The sequence below is a fragment of the Balaenoptera ricei genome, chromosome 11 (genome assembly GCF_028023285.1).
Source record: "Balaenoptera ricei isolate mBalRic1 chromosome 11, mBalRic1.hap2, whole genome shotgun sequence".
Classification (NCBI taxonomy): domain Eukaryota; kingdom Metazoa; phylum Chordata; class Mammalia; order Artiodactyla; family Balaenopteridae; genus Balaenoptera; species Balaenoptera ricei.
In genome coordinates this window covers 22,192,700-22,210,436 of record NC_082649.1, presented here as the reverse complement: position 1 = coordinate 22,210,436, position 17,737 = coordinate 22,192,700, and the positions used below count along the sequence as shown (strand labels likewise).

General features: G+C 38.7%; 1 long non-coding RNA gene and 3 other non-coding genes across 4 annotated transcripts; 1 reads left to right on the top strand and 3 right to left on the bottom strand.

Annotated features, from left to right (window-relative positions):
- Positions 1 to 1,513: 1,513 nt before the first annotated feature.
- TRNAT-AGU (transfer RNA threonine (anticodon AGU)) lies at positions 1,514 to 1,587 on the bottom strand. Its single transcript has one exon. It is a non-coding gene; the product is annotated as a tRNA-Thr (tRNA).
- A 1,377-nt stretch (positions 1,588 to 2,964) lies between these two features.
- On the top strand, positions 2,965 to 3,047 carry TRNAL-UAA (transfer RNA leucine (anticodon UAA)). Its single transcript has one exon. It is a non-coding gene; the product is annotated as a tRNA-Leu (tRNA).
- A 2,346-nt stretch (positions 3,048 to 5,393) lies between these two features.
- Positions 5,394 to 10,875, bottom strand: LOC132374498 (uncharacterized). Its single transcript, XR_009505677.1, has 3 exons — positions 10,433 to 10,875; positions 8,875 to 8,976; positions 5,394 to 6,376 (listed from the first exon to the last, which is right to left on the bottom strand). It is a non-coding gene; the product is annotated as an uncharacterized LOC132374498 (long non-coding RNA).
- A 3,942-nt stretch (positions 10,876 to 14,817) lies between these two features.
- Positions 14,818 to 14,891, bottom strand: TRNAI-AAU (transfer RNA isoleucine (anticodon AAU)). Its single transcript has one exon. It is a non-coding gene; the product is annotated as a tRNA-Ile (tRNA).
- Positions 14,892 to 17,737: the final 2,846 nt, after the last annotated feature.

Sequence of the window (17,737 nt, the reverse complement as noted above, 5' to 3'; positions counted from 1 at the left end):
GCAAAGACAAAGACAGACAAAGACAAAGACAGACAAAGAGACAGAGCAAACATCACAACCACACTCAGATATGGCAGAGATGTTGGAATTATCAGACCTGGAATTTTAAGACAACTACGATTAAGATGCTAAGTGCTCTAATGGATGAAGTAGACAACATGCAAGAAAAGATGGGCAATGTAAGCAGAGAGATGGAAATTCTAAGAAAGAATCATAAAGAAATGCTAGAGATCAAAAACACTGTAACAGAAATGAAGAATGCCTTTGATGGGCTTACTGGTGGATGGGACACAGCTGAGAAAAGGATCACTGAGCTTGAGAATATCTCCATAGAAACATCCAAAACTGAAAAGCAAAAAAACAAAAAGACTGGAAAAAAAGAGAACAGAATATCCAAGAACTGTGACAACTACAAAAGGCATAACATATGTGTAATGGAAATTTCAGAAGGAGAAAAAAAGAAACAGAAAAAATGTTTGGAACAAAAATGACTGAAAATTTCCCCAAATTAATGCCAGACACCAAACCACAGACCCAGGAACCTCAGAGAACACCAAGATAAATGCCAAAAAAATTATACGAAGGCATATCATTTTCAAACTACAGGAAAACAAACATAAAGAAAAAAATCTTGAAAGTTGATAGAGGAAAAAAAATTACCTACAGAGGAGCAAAGATAAGAATTATATCAACATCTCCTCAGAACACATGTAAGCAAGAAGAGAGTAGAGTGAAATATTTAAAGCGTTGAGAGAAAAAAAAAAAAACTAGAATTCTGCACCTTGTGAAATTACCCCTCAAAAGTGAAGAAGAAATAAAGAATTACATAAACAAAAATTGAGAATTTGTTGCCAGTGGACCTGCCTTGCAAGAAATGTTAAAAGAAGTTCTTTAGAGAGAAGAAAACGACATAGGTCAGAAACTTGGGTCTACATAAAGAAAGAGCATCAGAGAAGGAATATGTAAAGGTAAAATAAAAACTTTTATTTTTCTTATTCTAAATTGATCTGACTGATAACGGTTTGTTCAAAATAATAATACCAACAATATGTTTGATTGTATATATAGATGTAGATATAGGTATGAATAACTGAATCACTTTGCTGTACAGTTGAAACTAACACAACCTTGTAAATCAACTATACTTCAATTTTTAGAAAAGGCACAATCCATTAAAGAAAGAATTAAAGCTGAACTTCATTCAAATTTAAGAACTTCTGCTCTGTGAAAGACACTTTGAGGAGAATGAAAAGACAAGACAGACCGAGAGAAAATATTTGCAAATGACACATCTAATAAAGGACTGTTACCCAAAATGTGTTAAAACACAATGACACAACAACCCAGTTATAGTTTATGGCGAATAATTCTCTAACTCCTGTTACTTTGTTTCTCTGCAAGATGCCTCAAACAGCAGCCATCAAGATTCAACGTCTGAGGTTTCAGTCAGGTTTAAATCCGTATTGTTAAGCGGTGAGGAGTTTGCCTTTACCTTATAAAACCGTGAAGAGAAAGGCCTCGCTGGGAGTCGAACCCAGGATCTCCTGTTTACTAAACAGGCGCTTTAACCAACTAAGCCACGAAGCCACTAATTCTGAAAGCTACTGAGCATCTTATTTTACAAAATGTCACACTTTAATCTGCAATTTTTTTTTCATTTCAGCAGTTTCCTTGGGATTTAACTAGAAGGTGTACCTGGGCAGGAATCTCCTCTTCGAGGAGAATGGAACCTTGATCTGGCCAGAGATAAAACTCAGAACTGGACAGCCAAAGGACTTGAGGGGGCCGTTTCTTGTACATGAATTTATCAGACAAAGAGAAAGATCTGGGTGTGGACCCAGTCAGTCCAAACATTCCAAATAAGGATTGGGCTTCTTCATCAACTTGAGCAGTTGTCCTTGGACCCTCTTTGCTTGTCTGGTACAGCTGACACAACTCTTTCATTGTGGGGTTTCCCTTGGTTACCTGAGGGACATTCACACATTAGGTGTTCAGTATTAATTAGTTATATTCCAACCCTGCTTCAGGATTTCGTTTCAGCTCTGTCTCCTCCAGATACACCAAAATTCCTATCTGGGAGTTTCTTTCATGGATTCTTAAACTTAAACATGACAACTTTCAGCACTCTTAACTCAGTGTTGCCAGCAGACAATTGATGTTAGAATTACTTGGGAGTGCTTGGTAAAATTAAGAGTCTTGGGATCTATCTACCCTATATCTCTTTAGTAAAGGATCCATTGCAAGAGGGGTTATGGAATCTGCATTTGTAATAAGTCTCCCGGGGGATACTTTTGGCTGCAAATATTGGATTCACCATTGTAACAATCGCTGGCTTTTCTGGAAGCCCTTGGAGTTCTGGTGCGGTGTCTTCCTGTCTGTAGCCCATACCTAGCTCAATGTGTTTCTTTTGTGGACATATTGGTCTGTCAGTTAACGCATTTTGTCATTAAAATCAAAATCACGAATTTGAACTGCGTCTGTGTCCACTAGGGATTTCCAAATGTAACCCCAAGGTCAGCTCGTTTTAATATAATGTCTTTGGGGCCCCAACCTGTTACCTCCAATGCTTCGTTGGGTGTGGGGTGGGGGCTTGAATTCAGCAGGCAAAACGATGATCTCTTAAGGAAAAATTGGGCCAGCGCCTTTGGTAAAGTCGAGGTAGTAGGTGGCGTTAATGCGGTGGTTTCTATTGCTCTCTGCTCCCCTCCTCCCACTATGTCTTCTCCCTTTCGTATTGAGTAAAGGCAAACATTTCTCTGGAACTTGAGGTGATCTAGTGAGAGGGGATCGGAAAAAGTGGGTGGATTCTGAAAGCACAGAGAGCTTGCTGTGTCTTCTCTGTAATAATCCTCATATTTTGATGCAATTCCACAAAACCAGAAATAATTCAGTATTTCCTTAAAGGCACAGCACAAATACATTGCTTCTAATTAAAAAATAATTGCAAAAGCACAATACCCAGCCACCGGGATGGCCGAGTGGTTAAGGCGTTGGACTTAAGATCCAATGGGCTAGTGCCCGCGTGGGTTCGAACCCCACTCTCGGTAGGTTAAGTTTTGATCCCCAGAATCTTTCCGGAAAGGAATACAGGGCTTTGGAAATATACGCGATTGATTACATGTCTATTTTTCTATCCTTTTGTGAAAACACTACTTTGCTTTTTGTCTTCAAGCCTAAAGAAATTGCTTCAGTAGGCAGTATTAAGTGTGTGAATTATTTTCCCCCCGTCTTATCAGATTGCCAACATAAGAAAAACCACCTGAATCAATAGTCTGCCTAAAGAGATTTAAATACTCCAGTCCTTTGAGTTCCAAGAGGAATGGAACTTTGGACCCATTTGTTCTTCAGGCAACAGTAAAGAAGCTCTCTGTAGCCCCCAGGATGTGAGTAGGGGGATTCTCATTGTTTCCAAATGGTTGTACTCAGAAAGCCCAACTCAACTCTGCCTGGGCTGTCCCTCCAACTTTGGAAAACACTGTTGATTCCTCGCCAGCAGAATACGTTTTTTTGTTTTGTTTTTCCAGTTTGAAATGTAAAAGTGGTCCCTTAATGGAGTTTTTTATTGCATTTCTCTTGTTGTGTTATCAAACATCTTTTATGTTTAAAAGCCATCTGTATTTCCTTTGCTGTGAACTGCTTTTTAATATTCTTTACTCATTTTTCTACTTAATTGTTAGGTCTTTCTCTTCGGATTTTTAGGAGCCATTTAAATGAGTCGATTAAGTCATGTTTTGATATGTCACAAGTAGTCCGGTTGCTATTTGCTTTTGCACTTTATGGTAAATTTGGACATGCAGACTTTGAACTATGCAGGTGAAATTATCAGTCTTTTCTTCTGGTTTTATGTCTGACTTGGATATGCCTTTTCCCACTACAGGATCAGCAAAGGTAACAAAAGAACTCTATGATTTCTTCTAGAATGTCCATTATTTCTTTTTATATTTAGATCTTTGATATATTCGATTTTTTCTGTGTCTTAACATGTGAGTTGTGTCTGGTAGAATGTCAAGTGCCTCTGGGGGCCACTCTCCATCTTTGCTCCCCCTGTCCCTTTCTTGGGGACAGGGAGAGCAAAGATGCCACTGACTCTCTTGAGTGACCCTCACACACTTCCTCCCTATGAATACCTGGAAACCAATATTTATATTTTAGATTAATATAAGCATGCTTCCTAAGTGTTATATATATTATCTATTGTAGATATTAATTTCACATCTAACACATAATGTAACAATAACTACCATTTGATCCCTTAATCTACTTGTTTTGCAGCATACATCTCGACATCAAGTATGCAGCATTGGGCTGGGGACGACTAAGTCCCCATCCTCCCAGGCTTCTGGACAGAGGAAGAGACCTGACAATGGTGATTCTAAGAGGTATCTCTTAGTATCCTTTAGTTTTAAAACTAGAATGTGTATATCCCTGGGAATAAATGGACACTGACAGTTTTAAGGGAATCATTTTCCTGACCTTGGACACCCATGTGGATTCACTGAGTGATCTGCCTGAAAACTTTCTGCTTTCCCACCTCCTTTTGTCACAACTCTTCTCCCACTAAGGAAAAAGGACATAACTCTCAACCATCCCATATCTTACCGTTCATATTTCCCCAAGACACAAAGCCTCCTCGAAGCATCTGACAAAAGGACTCTAAAACATGGTGTCAGAAAGTGAATGTCTTAAAAGACTGGTTAACAAAATTCTTTTGCAACTCAGGTGGTTTCTTATTGTATTTGCTTTTAAACATGAGAGAGGGTCTAACCCAGTTGTCAATAATAGATTAACAGAAACTTTTAATGGGGACTTCCTTGGCGGCTAACACTCCATGCTTCGAATACAAGGGGTGCGAGTTCGGGTTCAATCCCTGGTCGGAGAACTAAGATCCCACATGCCGCATTGCGCGGCCAAAAAATAAAATTTTAATGATAATGTGGTTTTAGCATGTAATATAGAGGTTAGAAAAATTAGAATCGCATTCCTATTTCAAAACTCCTTTAATTCCTATCTACTTATTTATCTCATATCTATAATAATGAAATACACATAAAATTGATGTTGAACTTGTTTCAGTCTTGCAACAAGGACTATTCATCCATGGATACACAAATTAATTAGAAAATATTAGTCCCATCCATCTCATTAAGAGATGAGTTTGCAATTCAATTTTAGTTTGTATGTCTATAACTTATCAAAACGTACACTCACAGTGATTTGATCTAATAAAAATTGCAATAACTTAATGCAGAAAACAAATTGTTAACTCAAAGCTATATAGTCACCGGAAATTTTTTCTTAAATTAAGTTCAATGTTTATACTTTTTTGTTGCAGAAAGCACAACAGAGTAGATCAAAAACAGCCATGTTACAATAAAATGTATTTTTGTGGGGTAGGGGAATGAAAATACGAGTTCAAATACAAAAGAGAGGATGTAAAATTTCAAATGTTAGAGAAAATTTATTTTTTTAAATAGATGATCGTCCATTTAAAAAATAATCACTATGGTATTTAGATTTAGAAGAGTGATGGAACACATTTTGAAATGTCACAATTTACAATGTACTGGAAATCAGATTCTTTACAACTGTTTGAACTTATGTGAAATTTTCAGATGTTGATCTAAAAATGTGCAGGGGGGTACATAATTTTTCAGAGGAGTATGCTTTCAAATTTTGAAGACTACTGCTTTAGAGCAGGAGTTCTTAACATGTGATGTAACATAGCGGCTACAAACACAGACTTAGGAGTCAGTCTTGCTGGTTGTGTGACATTGGGCAAGTGACTTAAATTCAGCTCAGTCTACTTATCTGTAAAATGGGGACAGCAACAATACCCTATCTACAGAGATAAAGTTGTCAAACTTCAGCATACATCAGAATCGCCTGGAGGGTTTGTTAAAACACAGACTGCTGGGCCCCACTCCCAGAGATTCTGCTTCAGGAGGTCTGGGGTCAGGCCCCCAAATCTGCATTTCTAACAAGTTTCCAGGTGATGCTAATGCTGCTGGCTCAGGGACCACACTTTGAGAACCTTTGGTCTATCTCATAAAGTCATTCATCGTGAGGATTAAAAACGTTAGTACATAAACATTCTTAGAACTCCACTGGCCCACAACAGGTGCTAATACATATTAGCCAATCAGTTAGGATTGGATTCACTGCAAAAGAAAATTCTACTCCAGTGGGTTAAACAGAAAGGAGTTAGTATATGTCATTTAGCAAGAGGTCCTGAGGTCAATCATCCAGGGCTGGCACCACTGTTCAAGAATGTCATGAAGTTCCCAGGCTCCCTCTGTCTTCTTTGCTCAATTGTCTTTGTTCCGTGGCTTTTATCGTCACAGACCTATAATAGTTGGTGTTCCTCCAGGAATCTTGTCTGAATTCCAGACAGGGAGAGAGAAGAGCAAAGGATATAGGGTAAAGAGTTGATGGAGCATGCCAGCCAAGTCACAGCCCCGCCCTTTATATTTTATGTTTTTAGAGAAGTCACTCGCATTTTAAAAATGTTTCCAGAAGTCCCCCACGAGCGACTTTCACTTGAATCTCAGTGGTCAGACCCAGCTCATATCCCACCCCAACTACAAGAGAGAAGGAAGGGAAGGATTTTGGCTCTCTAGCTACCATGGTGGAGGAAATCAAAGGAGAAAGGAGTTTAGGATAAATAATATACACCATCTGCCTAAAGGGTATCCATGAACACACAGAAACTCATGCAAAATATCAAATGTATGTGTATTTTTATGAGGAGTCAGTCCACAGCTTTCATTAGATTTTTAAAGATCCAAAAAATATGGCTCTCAAGCCCACATTTCTTGACTCAAGCATCCAAATATTTTAACAAAAAGGATGTCCACTCCCCTGCATGTTCCATCTCAGCCATCATATGAAATCATAAAACCTGAGAGCATGGAAGCCTCTTAATTGCTATCTCTCTTCCTTTTTTAAAAGATTCTACTGAACTTGTAAATGCTGCTTATGTTATTTAAATACCTGTTTATAAGTAGTCCTACAGGGTAGTTCTTGCGGTGTGTCTGTGTTTTAATGTGACTTCCCAAATAGATCATATACTTCTTTAAAAAAGGCTTCTTCGTGTATTTTCTTCCTGTTTCATTTATATACAGTTGGGGAACAAGGAGCATTAACTTAAGAATTAAATTCTTCTGTCCTGAATTTCAGGCTGGCATTAATAACTGGAGATTTAGGTTCCCTGACAGAAGAAACTGGATGACTATTTAAAGAAGACAGGCAGGACTGGATTTATTTCTTTTCTAACTGTTTAAAACACTGAAGTCCGAACTTTGGGCACCTCTGCTTTAACTACCAAAACAGAGCAGCAGTTGGCAAATTTATTTGGGGTTGCCATAAAACCATGTTAAATGTAATTATGAATGGTTTCCTTAAGGAATATGGATTCCTGGTATCAAATGAGATGTGAACTCTGGTCGGATATTTATTAGGTATTATGGGTTGAGTTGTATTCCCCCCAAATTCAAACATTTAGGTTCTATCCCTCAGTACCTCAGAATGTGACCCTTATTCGGAGACAGGGTCTTTAAAGAAATAAAATGAGGAAAAGTTAAAGTGAGGTCATTAGGGTGGGCCCTAATCTAATATGACTGGTGTCTTGAGGAAAGATGAACACAGTGACACACACAGAGGGAAGACAATGTGAAGAGACATAAGAGAAAGGATGGCCATCTACACGTGTACAAAGGCCTGAAACAGATCTTTCCCTCCCAGCCCTTCAGAGGGAATCAACCCTGCTGACACTTTGACTTTGGACTTCCAGACTCCAGAATTGTGAGACAATACATTTCTGTTGGTTAAGCCATCCAGGTGTGGTACTTTGTTACCACAGCCCTAGCAGACTGGTACAGCAAGGATTCTCTGATGTTGTACAAAAGTTTTCTCTTATTCCTCACATTCAAAGACCACTTCCTTCTTTCTCCATGCAAGGACGCTATTATATAAAGGCTGAGCTGTGGCTGAAAATTTGCCCATGCTTTTCATACTTACAAACTCTTTCCTAAATATATGGCCCCTCTGATGTCAGAAAGAATGTCCCAAGTTTTAGCTTAACACAGAGTGTGAGCAAAAGTGTTGTGGGCAACTTTCATTCTGTCATGTTGCTTAAAAGGAAGTTGCTTGGTCACAATATTTTCCTTCCCTTTCCTACAGGCTGTGATTCGGTTTTGCCCATGTGTACAAGGAAAGTCCTCTGGAGATCGCAGAGCAGCAAGAAAAGCACAGGCCACTGCAGAACTTTTTGGAGAAGAGCTTCCAGAAGTTTCTGGCTTGCCTTTCAGCAGGACATTCACATGATAAATAAATTTTCTATCCTACTTAAACCACTGTTACTTGTTCTTTGGGGTTCTAACCATATAAACAACCTAACAAATACATGGAAAAAAAAAAAAAAAGAGAATAAAGGGCTGTTAACTGAGGAGGTGGTTAAAGTTTATACACACTTACCTAGATTATTTCAAGAGTCTCTTAACTGATTTTACTGTTTGGGGTCTTGCGCCTGTCCAACACATTCTCCACATCCTGACTATAAAGTAATCTTTCTAAGATATAAATCTGGTTATGCTACTTCTCATTTAAAACCACTGCCTAGAGTTGTACTGTCCAATATGGTGGCCACTAGCCATATGGAGCTAATAAAATTAATAAACATTCAATAAAATAAACTCAATAGTACTAGCCACATTTCAAGCATCCAATAGCCACAGGTAGCCAGTGACTACCATGGTGGACAACACAGATGTAGGACATTTCCACCATTATGCAAAGTTCTATTGGACAGCACTGGGCTACAAGATGCATGTCTAAGCCTCCTACATGATCTATAAAGCTCTTTCTCTCCAGACTTACCTGCTGTTGCTATACACGTTACCAAAGGTCAGCAGGCTGTTTCTCAGATCTGCACTTGTTTACCATCCTGCTGCCTGGGAATTCTGTCTCCACCTTGTCCATCTGGAAAACAAGAATTCATTTTTTAAGTGTTACCTTCTCTACACACATATACTAAAAAAAAAAAAAACCAGAAGAATTGAACATGATTCAAGACTTATTTCTGAGCATATCTTCTATCTACCATCCCTGCAAAGAATAGCAGATGAAGGAGGTTCTTCAATTAGAAAAAAAAAAAAAAAATCACAACTTAACAAAAAAAAAAAAAACCAACTTGATTAGAAAATGGAAAAAGAAGTTGAACAAACATTTCACCAAAGAAGATATACAAATGGCCAATAAGCACAGGAAAAGATGCTTAACATCGCTAATCATTAGGCATATGCAAATCAAACCCACAATGATACTACCACCTCACACCCATGAGGATGGCTACTATCAAAAAACTCAGGAAAATAACAAGTGTTGGCAAGGAGGAGAAGAAATTGGAATCCTTGCACACTGTTGGTGGAATTGTAAAATGGGGCAGCCGCTATGGAAAACAGTACGGAGGTTTCTCAAAAAATTAAAAATAGAATTATATGATCCAGCCATTCCACTTGTGGGTACAAACTCCAAAGAACTGAAAGTAGGGTCTTGTAGAAATATTTGTACACCCATGTGCAATAGCAGCATTATTCACAATTGCCAAAAGGTGGAAGCAATCCAAGTGCCCATCAATGAATAAATGGATATACAAAATGTGGTATATACATACAATAGAATAATATTCAACCTTAAAAAGAAAAGAAATTCTGACACATGCCACCACAAGGATGAAACCTGAGGGCAAATACATCCTCAACCACATCTTCAAACATCCCTGATTCTTCTACTAAACAATGATCTGGCTTTTCTTTCTTTTTGTTGAAGAAATATCTGCTTAAACATAGAAAAATATTGCTGAGTGCCTCAGATTAGACAGCATCAAATGAGAACTGTCTTCTTCTACTCAGTCTTTGTCTCATCCAAGTGTTGGACTCAGTACCCTGCTGATAAATTTCATTCGGAGAACCTCTACACACAAATTAAGTGCTAGTTAGGCGGCAATGCTGCGACTAGGCAGTGTCAGAAGAATGGTTTCTGCCCAGAAGAGTAAAGAGTGAGATGCACTTCTTGGATCTGACAGCAGCCCGGTGGTTATTATTACCGGCTGCACACCAGCATTACCTAGGAAATTTAAAAGCTCTCCAGGTGGTTCTAAAGTGAAGGCAGGCTGGCTGTGGAGACGTACTGTCTGATGACGAACACCCCCCCCCCCGCCTTTACCATTACACAGCTCATATTTTCTTGATACCCAGAATCATCAAGCAGTGCACTCAACACAGTCGCAACATTTCTGCCTTGCGGGTAACGGTTTTCCACCAGGTATTATTACCCAGAGCATGTGGACTCTCCAGCACCTGTCGCACACGAGCCTGAATGCCTCCCTGCATGCGTCCGCCCCTCACAACCACACCCATAAATAGTGACTCGTTACCTATTACCATCCGCAAGGCCAGGCCGCTTCCGGGTGGACCTTACAGATGACGAGTGTGCAGGCCTGTGCCATCCGCTCTCTGGCCAGAGGCGTCTCTGCAGAGTCGTCGACTCCGTTCAGCTCCCAAATCCGCGGAGGCTGTGTTGGGGTCCGGAGGCGAAGCGCCGGAGCTTACTTGCCTTCATTCCCCGCCCGGCCCGACACCTCCTGATTTTTGCGATCTGCTGCTTCTGAGCAAGAATGTGCGCCGTGGGGGCCAACTCTAGTCCCAGACTTAGGCCTCTCGACATTGGCCCAAGTCCCACCTTTGTCAGGTTGGAGGCTCCGAAGCCTAGCCCTTCTCAAGCCGCCTGGAAGCACCAGGCGGTTCTGCCTGGGCACGAGATTCAGGGTGTTTGTTCCAGAGACCACAGAGGCCCACTGCCCGGAAAACAAAACGGCGAACTCTTCCGCCCTGGGGTTGCATAAAAGATGGTTTACCTCCACTGGCGTTATTTCCAGGTCCGCTCTAGGAACCTGGGAGGTTTCTGCGTCTCTGTGGTTATTTCTAGCTGTTAAGGCTTCACGTGCCTTTAACTCGGTCCTAGGCCCTGCCTTCTAAATGTGCTAGGAAGGTTTGACAGAGAAATTATTTGGGAAAACTTCAAAAGTATATATGCAAAGATAGACTAGTACAACGAATTCGATGTTCATATCTCACACCTTCAACAATTATCAACTCACGGCAATCTTATTAACATATAACCCAACCCTCATTCCTCCAGACACATTGTTTGAAGTAAATCTCAGACACGTGTCACTGATAAATCTAACAAAGCCTAGACTAAGATGAAACGAGTTAGACACTTGCCTCGGGCACAAAATTTAAGAGGCTGCCAAAAAGCTTAGCAATAGAGGCAAATAATATTTTAAAGCAATATTTTTAAATGAAAATTAATGCAAAAAACCCGTAATGAGTACAGTATGTTAAATAGAAAATCAGTATTACTGATTTTTCCTTCTGCTTAGCTCCTATATGACTGACACAAGACTGAAACTAAAGTATCTCTAAAAGATAAGATGCTTTTGAAAAACATAATCACAATATCCTTAACACATCTAAAAATAATAACAAAAATAAGATCAAGTATGGAATCATTGTTCACATTTCACCAGTTTTATATATTTTGTAAGTATATTCTATAATATATATTATAAAAATCATACATATATACAAGATATATATATATCATATCTATGTGTTTTACAAACAATTCATTGGACATATATGTCTCAAGTTTTTTGAATCTATAGTTTCTCTCTTTCTCCTTTTCATGTATTTGTAGAAGAAACCTGAGATTTTGTTTCCCAGGGACTTTTAAGAATGCACACATCAGAAAACTCAAGTCACTCACTCCAGTGTAGGGGAGGGAAAATAATCTTTCCCTCTACCCTTCGAAATTCTCAGCTAGGTCCCCTGTAACAAAAGACAGATTAAGAGGAGAAAAATATACAAACGTATTTAAGTTTTTTGTGATATGGGAGCCCTCATAAGGAAATGAAGACCCAAAGAAGCAGTTAAGAGTTGATGCATATATACTGAATCAGAAAAAGAGTAGTAATATTATGAAACCATGACAAGGCAAAGGGGCTTGGGCTAGGATAGTTAATTGGGTGAACTGACTAGGGAGATAAGGGTTAATTTGTAAAGATTTCCCTCAGCCTCGACTTTCCATCCTTAATAATAGGAATGTTACTTTTCTCCAAGTATAAGGAAGACATCTTTCACATGGAAATTTTATCTCCTACTTTAAAGAAAAAGAAGGAAAATTAGAGTGTTCTTCTTATAGCTGCTAGTTTTCAACTGCCTTTAGCTCAAAATAATCCTTATGCCAAAATGGCATATTTGGGGCCAACATACTCTTCCACCTTTCACCAGCTTAGTCTATTTCCTAATGGCAAAGCCCACAGATCAGCAAACCTACCTCACAAAAGCAGACTTTGCAGCTGGACCACCTGAAACTAGAGATTGTTCCAAGACTTATATGAGCAGGGAAAGCCAGAGTACTAGATCCTTTCCCTTCCCAGCTTTCTTCAGCCACACTGGCCATCTGTCCCTACAGCATTGCAAGCTCACTCGGTTTTAGGGCCTTTGGAGTTGCTGTGCCTTTGCTTCCAGTGCTTTGCCTCAAATCATTTATGGCTGACTTTTTCCACATTCCCTTATCAGCTTGAAAGTGACCTCTGCAGAGTGCCCTTCCCTGGCCACCCCATCTAAAATAGCTTTCCACCCAGTCTTCTCCATCATACCACCCTGTCTTATTTTCTCATAAGTATAATACACCTACCACTATTCAGAATTATCTTGATCCTTCATTTGTTTACTTGTTTGTCTCTCCCACTAGAATGAAAGCTCCATAAAAGCAAACTCTTTGCCTATTTTGTGTGCAGATTGGAAACCTGTTGAGGTCACAGGTGAGTAACAAGGAGGGGCTGGAGGGAGAACTCTCTTAGCTAAAAGATATCTCTTAGCTAAAAGATATCTCTTAGATAAAAGTATCTAAGGTCCATATGTTATCAATTCCATAGACATAGATCATCTGAAGCATTATGTTATCATCAAAGGTTTGGCAACAAACTTCCAACAGGCCTGGTCTGGGAAAGCTGTCTTGGGAAAGCTGATATCTGGGTATGAAGTTTATGTAAATGAAAGAGTAGGACAGTAGGAAAGAGGTAGGAATGTGAAGGTCTCTCAGATAGTGGTAATGGTGGGTAATGGTACTAGGATGGAGTAGTGGGGCAAAAAGAAAATCAAGGAATGTGGACAAGGATAGAGATATAAAAAGAGAAACAAGGATCATAATCAGTGGAATGGGTAAAGAGAAAAATTATCATGGCTGTGGGATAGCACAGGAAAGAAAAGAGAGAAATCTGGTGTCTGTCAATCAGATAGATGAGTAAAACGATCAAGGTCCATGAAGGAGTAGGATCTGTAGGCTGATCTATGATGGGTAAGCCTCACTGTGCAAAAGCCAGCCAAAAAGTCAGAAGTCATTTACAGTGTTCCCAATGTCAAGGTCTTCCCTTATACTCCATCAATTGCCTAAACTCCTTTAAGTTTTACTTTACCTCAAATATGGACCACAGCTTTTTTAACTGGATTTTTTTGGCCTTTATTTCCCACCATTTATCTTTACCACAACTGCAGCAGACAATGTTGATAGCTAATCAGTGTTCTTAGTTTCAGAAAATAGAATCCACTCTAATTAGGTAAATTAAAAGGGATTTCTTATGAGTTTACAGAGTTTCTTGGAGACCAGAATCAAGTGTGGATACTACACTGTCAGAAGCACCCAGCCATGAAAATGCTTGGGTAGAAATCTTGCTGCTGCTACTTCTGGTTCCACAAAATCCTAGACAGTAGCTGCAGGTAAACTAAAATATCCCAACAACCACGCACGTGTGAAAGGATTTCAATTTAAAATTGAACCAGAGGATATGAAATAGAGAATCTCACACATGCACCCTCAGAAGAATGGAAGGTAAGAACTGAGGGACTGATTTCCCCTAAATGCCTGATTTACAGAAGACAGAGACTTATCTCCTGATCCATGGATAGCCGCTATTCTGGCTGGACTTCCCCCCCACCCTTTACACTCCTTGCCCGTAAATACAGCCACCCCAAACCCTCAACAGACCCACCCATGGCTTGCTACATGATGCGTTTCTTGAATTGCAATTCCTCTGCTATTCCCAAATAAACTCAATTTCTGGTCCTTTGAACTTGCCTCAGTTTACCTGTTTATCTAGACCGACATATGCCAGAAGAGCTATCCAGGCTTTATCTCACAATATTCATTTCTCCAAAGTCTCGCACGAGTATGTCTGCTCAGCCAAAGCTACGTGACACAGGGAATCCTGGTGACAAGGAGGTCTGAGAAATGTAGCTTTTACTGCTGCAGGCCCAGTGTATCGGAGGCACACTACAATGGGGTGGCAGAGGTGTAGAGGAAGCCAGTCTATGCTACTGGTCCCAGTTGCTACCTGGTATCCATTTCACCCTTTTTCCTTCTTAATATAATTCTGATTTTGTTCAGATATGCACTACTCATGCACATAAACTGGATAACTCAAGAGATTCTACCCCCATTTTAAGTTCCAGGGGCAATTCATGATTAGTCTATGATAAATATGTTATGTCCTGTGCCTTTATAGGCGATTGATTTATAAATTTAGGTTTAAACCAATAAGCAAAGGTGTTCTCCGGTTGGCTATTATCAGTTCAGAGGTAGGGAAGGGAGCTAAATTGTCATAATCAAACTTTCATGATTGTAAGAAGTTATGATTTCCTTTTGAATCATGAGCAAAGAAAACTTTGTCCCAGGTTGCCGCGGGGGCATCAAAATTGACCCCTACGGGGATCGAACCCGCGACCTTGGCGTTATTAGCAGCGCGCTCTAACCAACTAAGCTAACAGGCCAACGTGGGGGTTCACACCTTCTTCGTTAATATTTTTAATAGCGTTGACTTCGTGAAATTTCTTTACCACTAACAGGAATTTCATCAGTCGTATTTCCACCGGGCCCACTTTCGTTAAAAGAGAAAGTAAAGAAGAAAGCTCTGTCTTGGTCAAGAATGAACATTGTCTTTCAGGAAATCCGTTCTTGGAACCAATGCAAATTCTTTTGTAACAAGTACAAAAACCACTTGTAATGAAAATGGCAAATTGAAACATTCGATTGTAAAGACTTAGATGTATTTGCACCTTGGAGACCACAGTAAAGGATGATAGATGGGAAAAGAGTCTTCCAACCTGCAGACTCTTTGGGAATGAGAAGAATGAGTGGTTGGAAGGAATAGAGCAGTATTTTTAAAGAACAGCTAATTTAAAGCAATCCATCCATCCATCCCTGAGCAAAAATTAAAAGCTTCCTTCCACAAGGAAATAATGGAAATGTAATGCTTGTGATAAACAAAAGGCCTATGACCTTGATAATGAGGCTAAGCTAGGAAAAAACTCATCGTGAAAAAGCTCTAAAATGAACCCAGGAAATAGTAATGAACAAAACTTTGCATGAACAAAAGAGGAACTAGATCTGAGGTGAGAAAAGTCAGCTGATTCTTAGGACAGGTAGAAAAGAATATACATTGAATTTGGGAATGAATGTAGTGTTGTAAGAATACAATAGACCTGCTTTTTAAGGTTGATCCCAGAATTGCTATGCTATACTGCAGTTCTGGTTTTTCAATATTTACTATTTAGACATATGTACCAGGCACTATTTCCGTGTTTTAAATGAATTAACATATTTAAACATAACAACTAACTTATGAGGTGGGTATTATAATCATGCTCATTTTACAAATAACCGAGGACAGAATTTAGAGTCAGCATTCTGATCATTTAGCTCTAGAGAACTTCCTTTTAACTAAGTCACTAAACTGCTTCTTAAAATCATGTTCATCATTTTGTTGCTGGATTACTATATTCTGAGGACCCCCCTATTCAAATAACCAAATTCATAGCATCTTGATTTATACCCTAGGGTATTAATTGCTTCAATTTTCAATTAATATTAATCTCACCACTAATACTGAATATGTAACATGGACCTGAAAAGTCCTATCCCAGGTAAGGAACTCTGAGCATCAGCCATGTGCACTGCATTATTATGGCAGGGTAATTCTTTCTAGGAATTTTACTCTATTATTTAGTAATTCACTCCCTCTTCTTGGTTCCCCAATAAGGAAAGGAGGTATATTGAGAGCAAACACCCTAGAGATTGACTGATTTTTTTCTCCCTCTTTGTTTTTCTCTGAAGTTTTTTTTCTTTTTATATTATACAATTATATATAAAGGTTCGTTGTAGAAAATTTAGAAGGTGTGGCTAAACAAAAAGAAGAAAATAAATATGGTCCATAAATTCCACCATCTGGAGGGAATTACTATGCAGCACATTTGTTGAATGTCCTTTAATATATGTGTGTACACATTCTCCTTGAGTTTACACTTTTAAGGTTCTAAATATATATATATAATGTCAGACTTACAGAAGAAGTGCAAAAATAATACAAAGAACTCCTATATACTCTATATCCATTTTCAGCAATTGTTAACACATTTTCTACATTTGTTTGGTTTTTTGTTCTCTCTTCATATGTACTCATTTTTCCCCCCTGAACCATTTGAGAGTTAGTTGCAGTGTATTTTTTTTTAAGAGAGATCATATTCACGCACACACTTTTTTTGTACTCTAATTTGTCAATTAGCTATATTTCCTTCATATCTTTTCATGAAGGACAATAAATTGCCATACTGAAAAGTGAGAGAGAGATCAATAAATATTTGTTGAAATTATATCTAATTTTCTTTGATTATTGAGCAGCTTGGGAGCCCATATTCAAACCTCTTTGAACATTATATGGCTTAAGAAAGTGCTTTTTTTCACATTATAAGAGAAAATTAAGGATATCATCTCCACCACCTCCTTCTTTGGGTTGGAAAAGCCTACACTTTGTACAATGGTTAAGAAGTTTGCAGAGTCAGTCAACTTCTGGCTGGCAGGACCAACTCATTTTAAAATAAACTCTGATTTGACAGTGTACAAAGTTGAAAGTGCAATTTGGGACATCCAATATATACTAAGAGAAAAATGCAAATGCAAAACAGTGAATAAATAATGATGCTATCTTTCGTGTGGAAAAACAAGAAAAAATAACAATCAATATACATGTTTACTTGTATATGCATAAAGAAAACCAATAAGGATAAATGAAAAATTAAGGACAGACTTTACCTATGGGAGGTGATGGTGAGAAGTGGGCTGGTGGAGGATAAGAATGGAAGGGAAACTTTCCAATGTATCTATTTTTAGTTTCTGCTTTTTTAAACATGTGAATGTCTTATTTATGCAAGAAAAACAAAATTAAAAATGTTTAAAGTTATGTATACCTTTCATGTTGGTATAAATGTGCAGAGTGTATAAAACAAAGATCTTTTGTCATTTTTTCTACTTAAGTTTTGGACAATTTTTCTATTTTTAAATCTTGTTTTCTCTTAGAAGGAACTGGGGAGTACAGAATGACCCAGAGGGAGCAGTATGAAGAATGGGTGGTTTTACAATTTGTTTTCGGAGGAAGCAATCAAATAACCCAGTTTTTTCTCCAAGAAATAGTTTCCTTACAGGAAAACAAAACAAAATGAAATAAAGAATGGCCCTCTGTTGTACCTTTTACCTGCAGGTTTCTACTACTGTTGTGCTTTGTGAGTTGGAGAAGTGCCTGGAGCCTAGAAAAGGTACCAGGTCTTGGGCGCGGCGGGGGCGG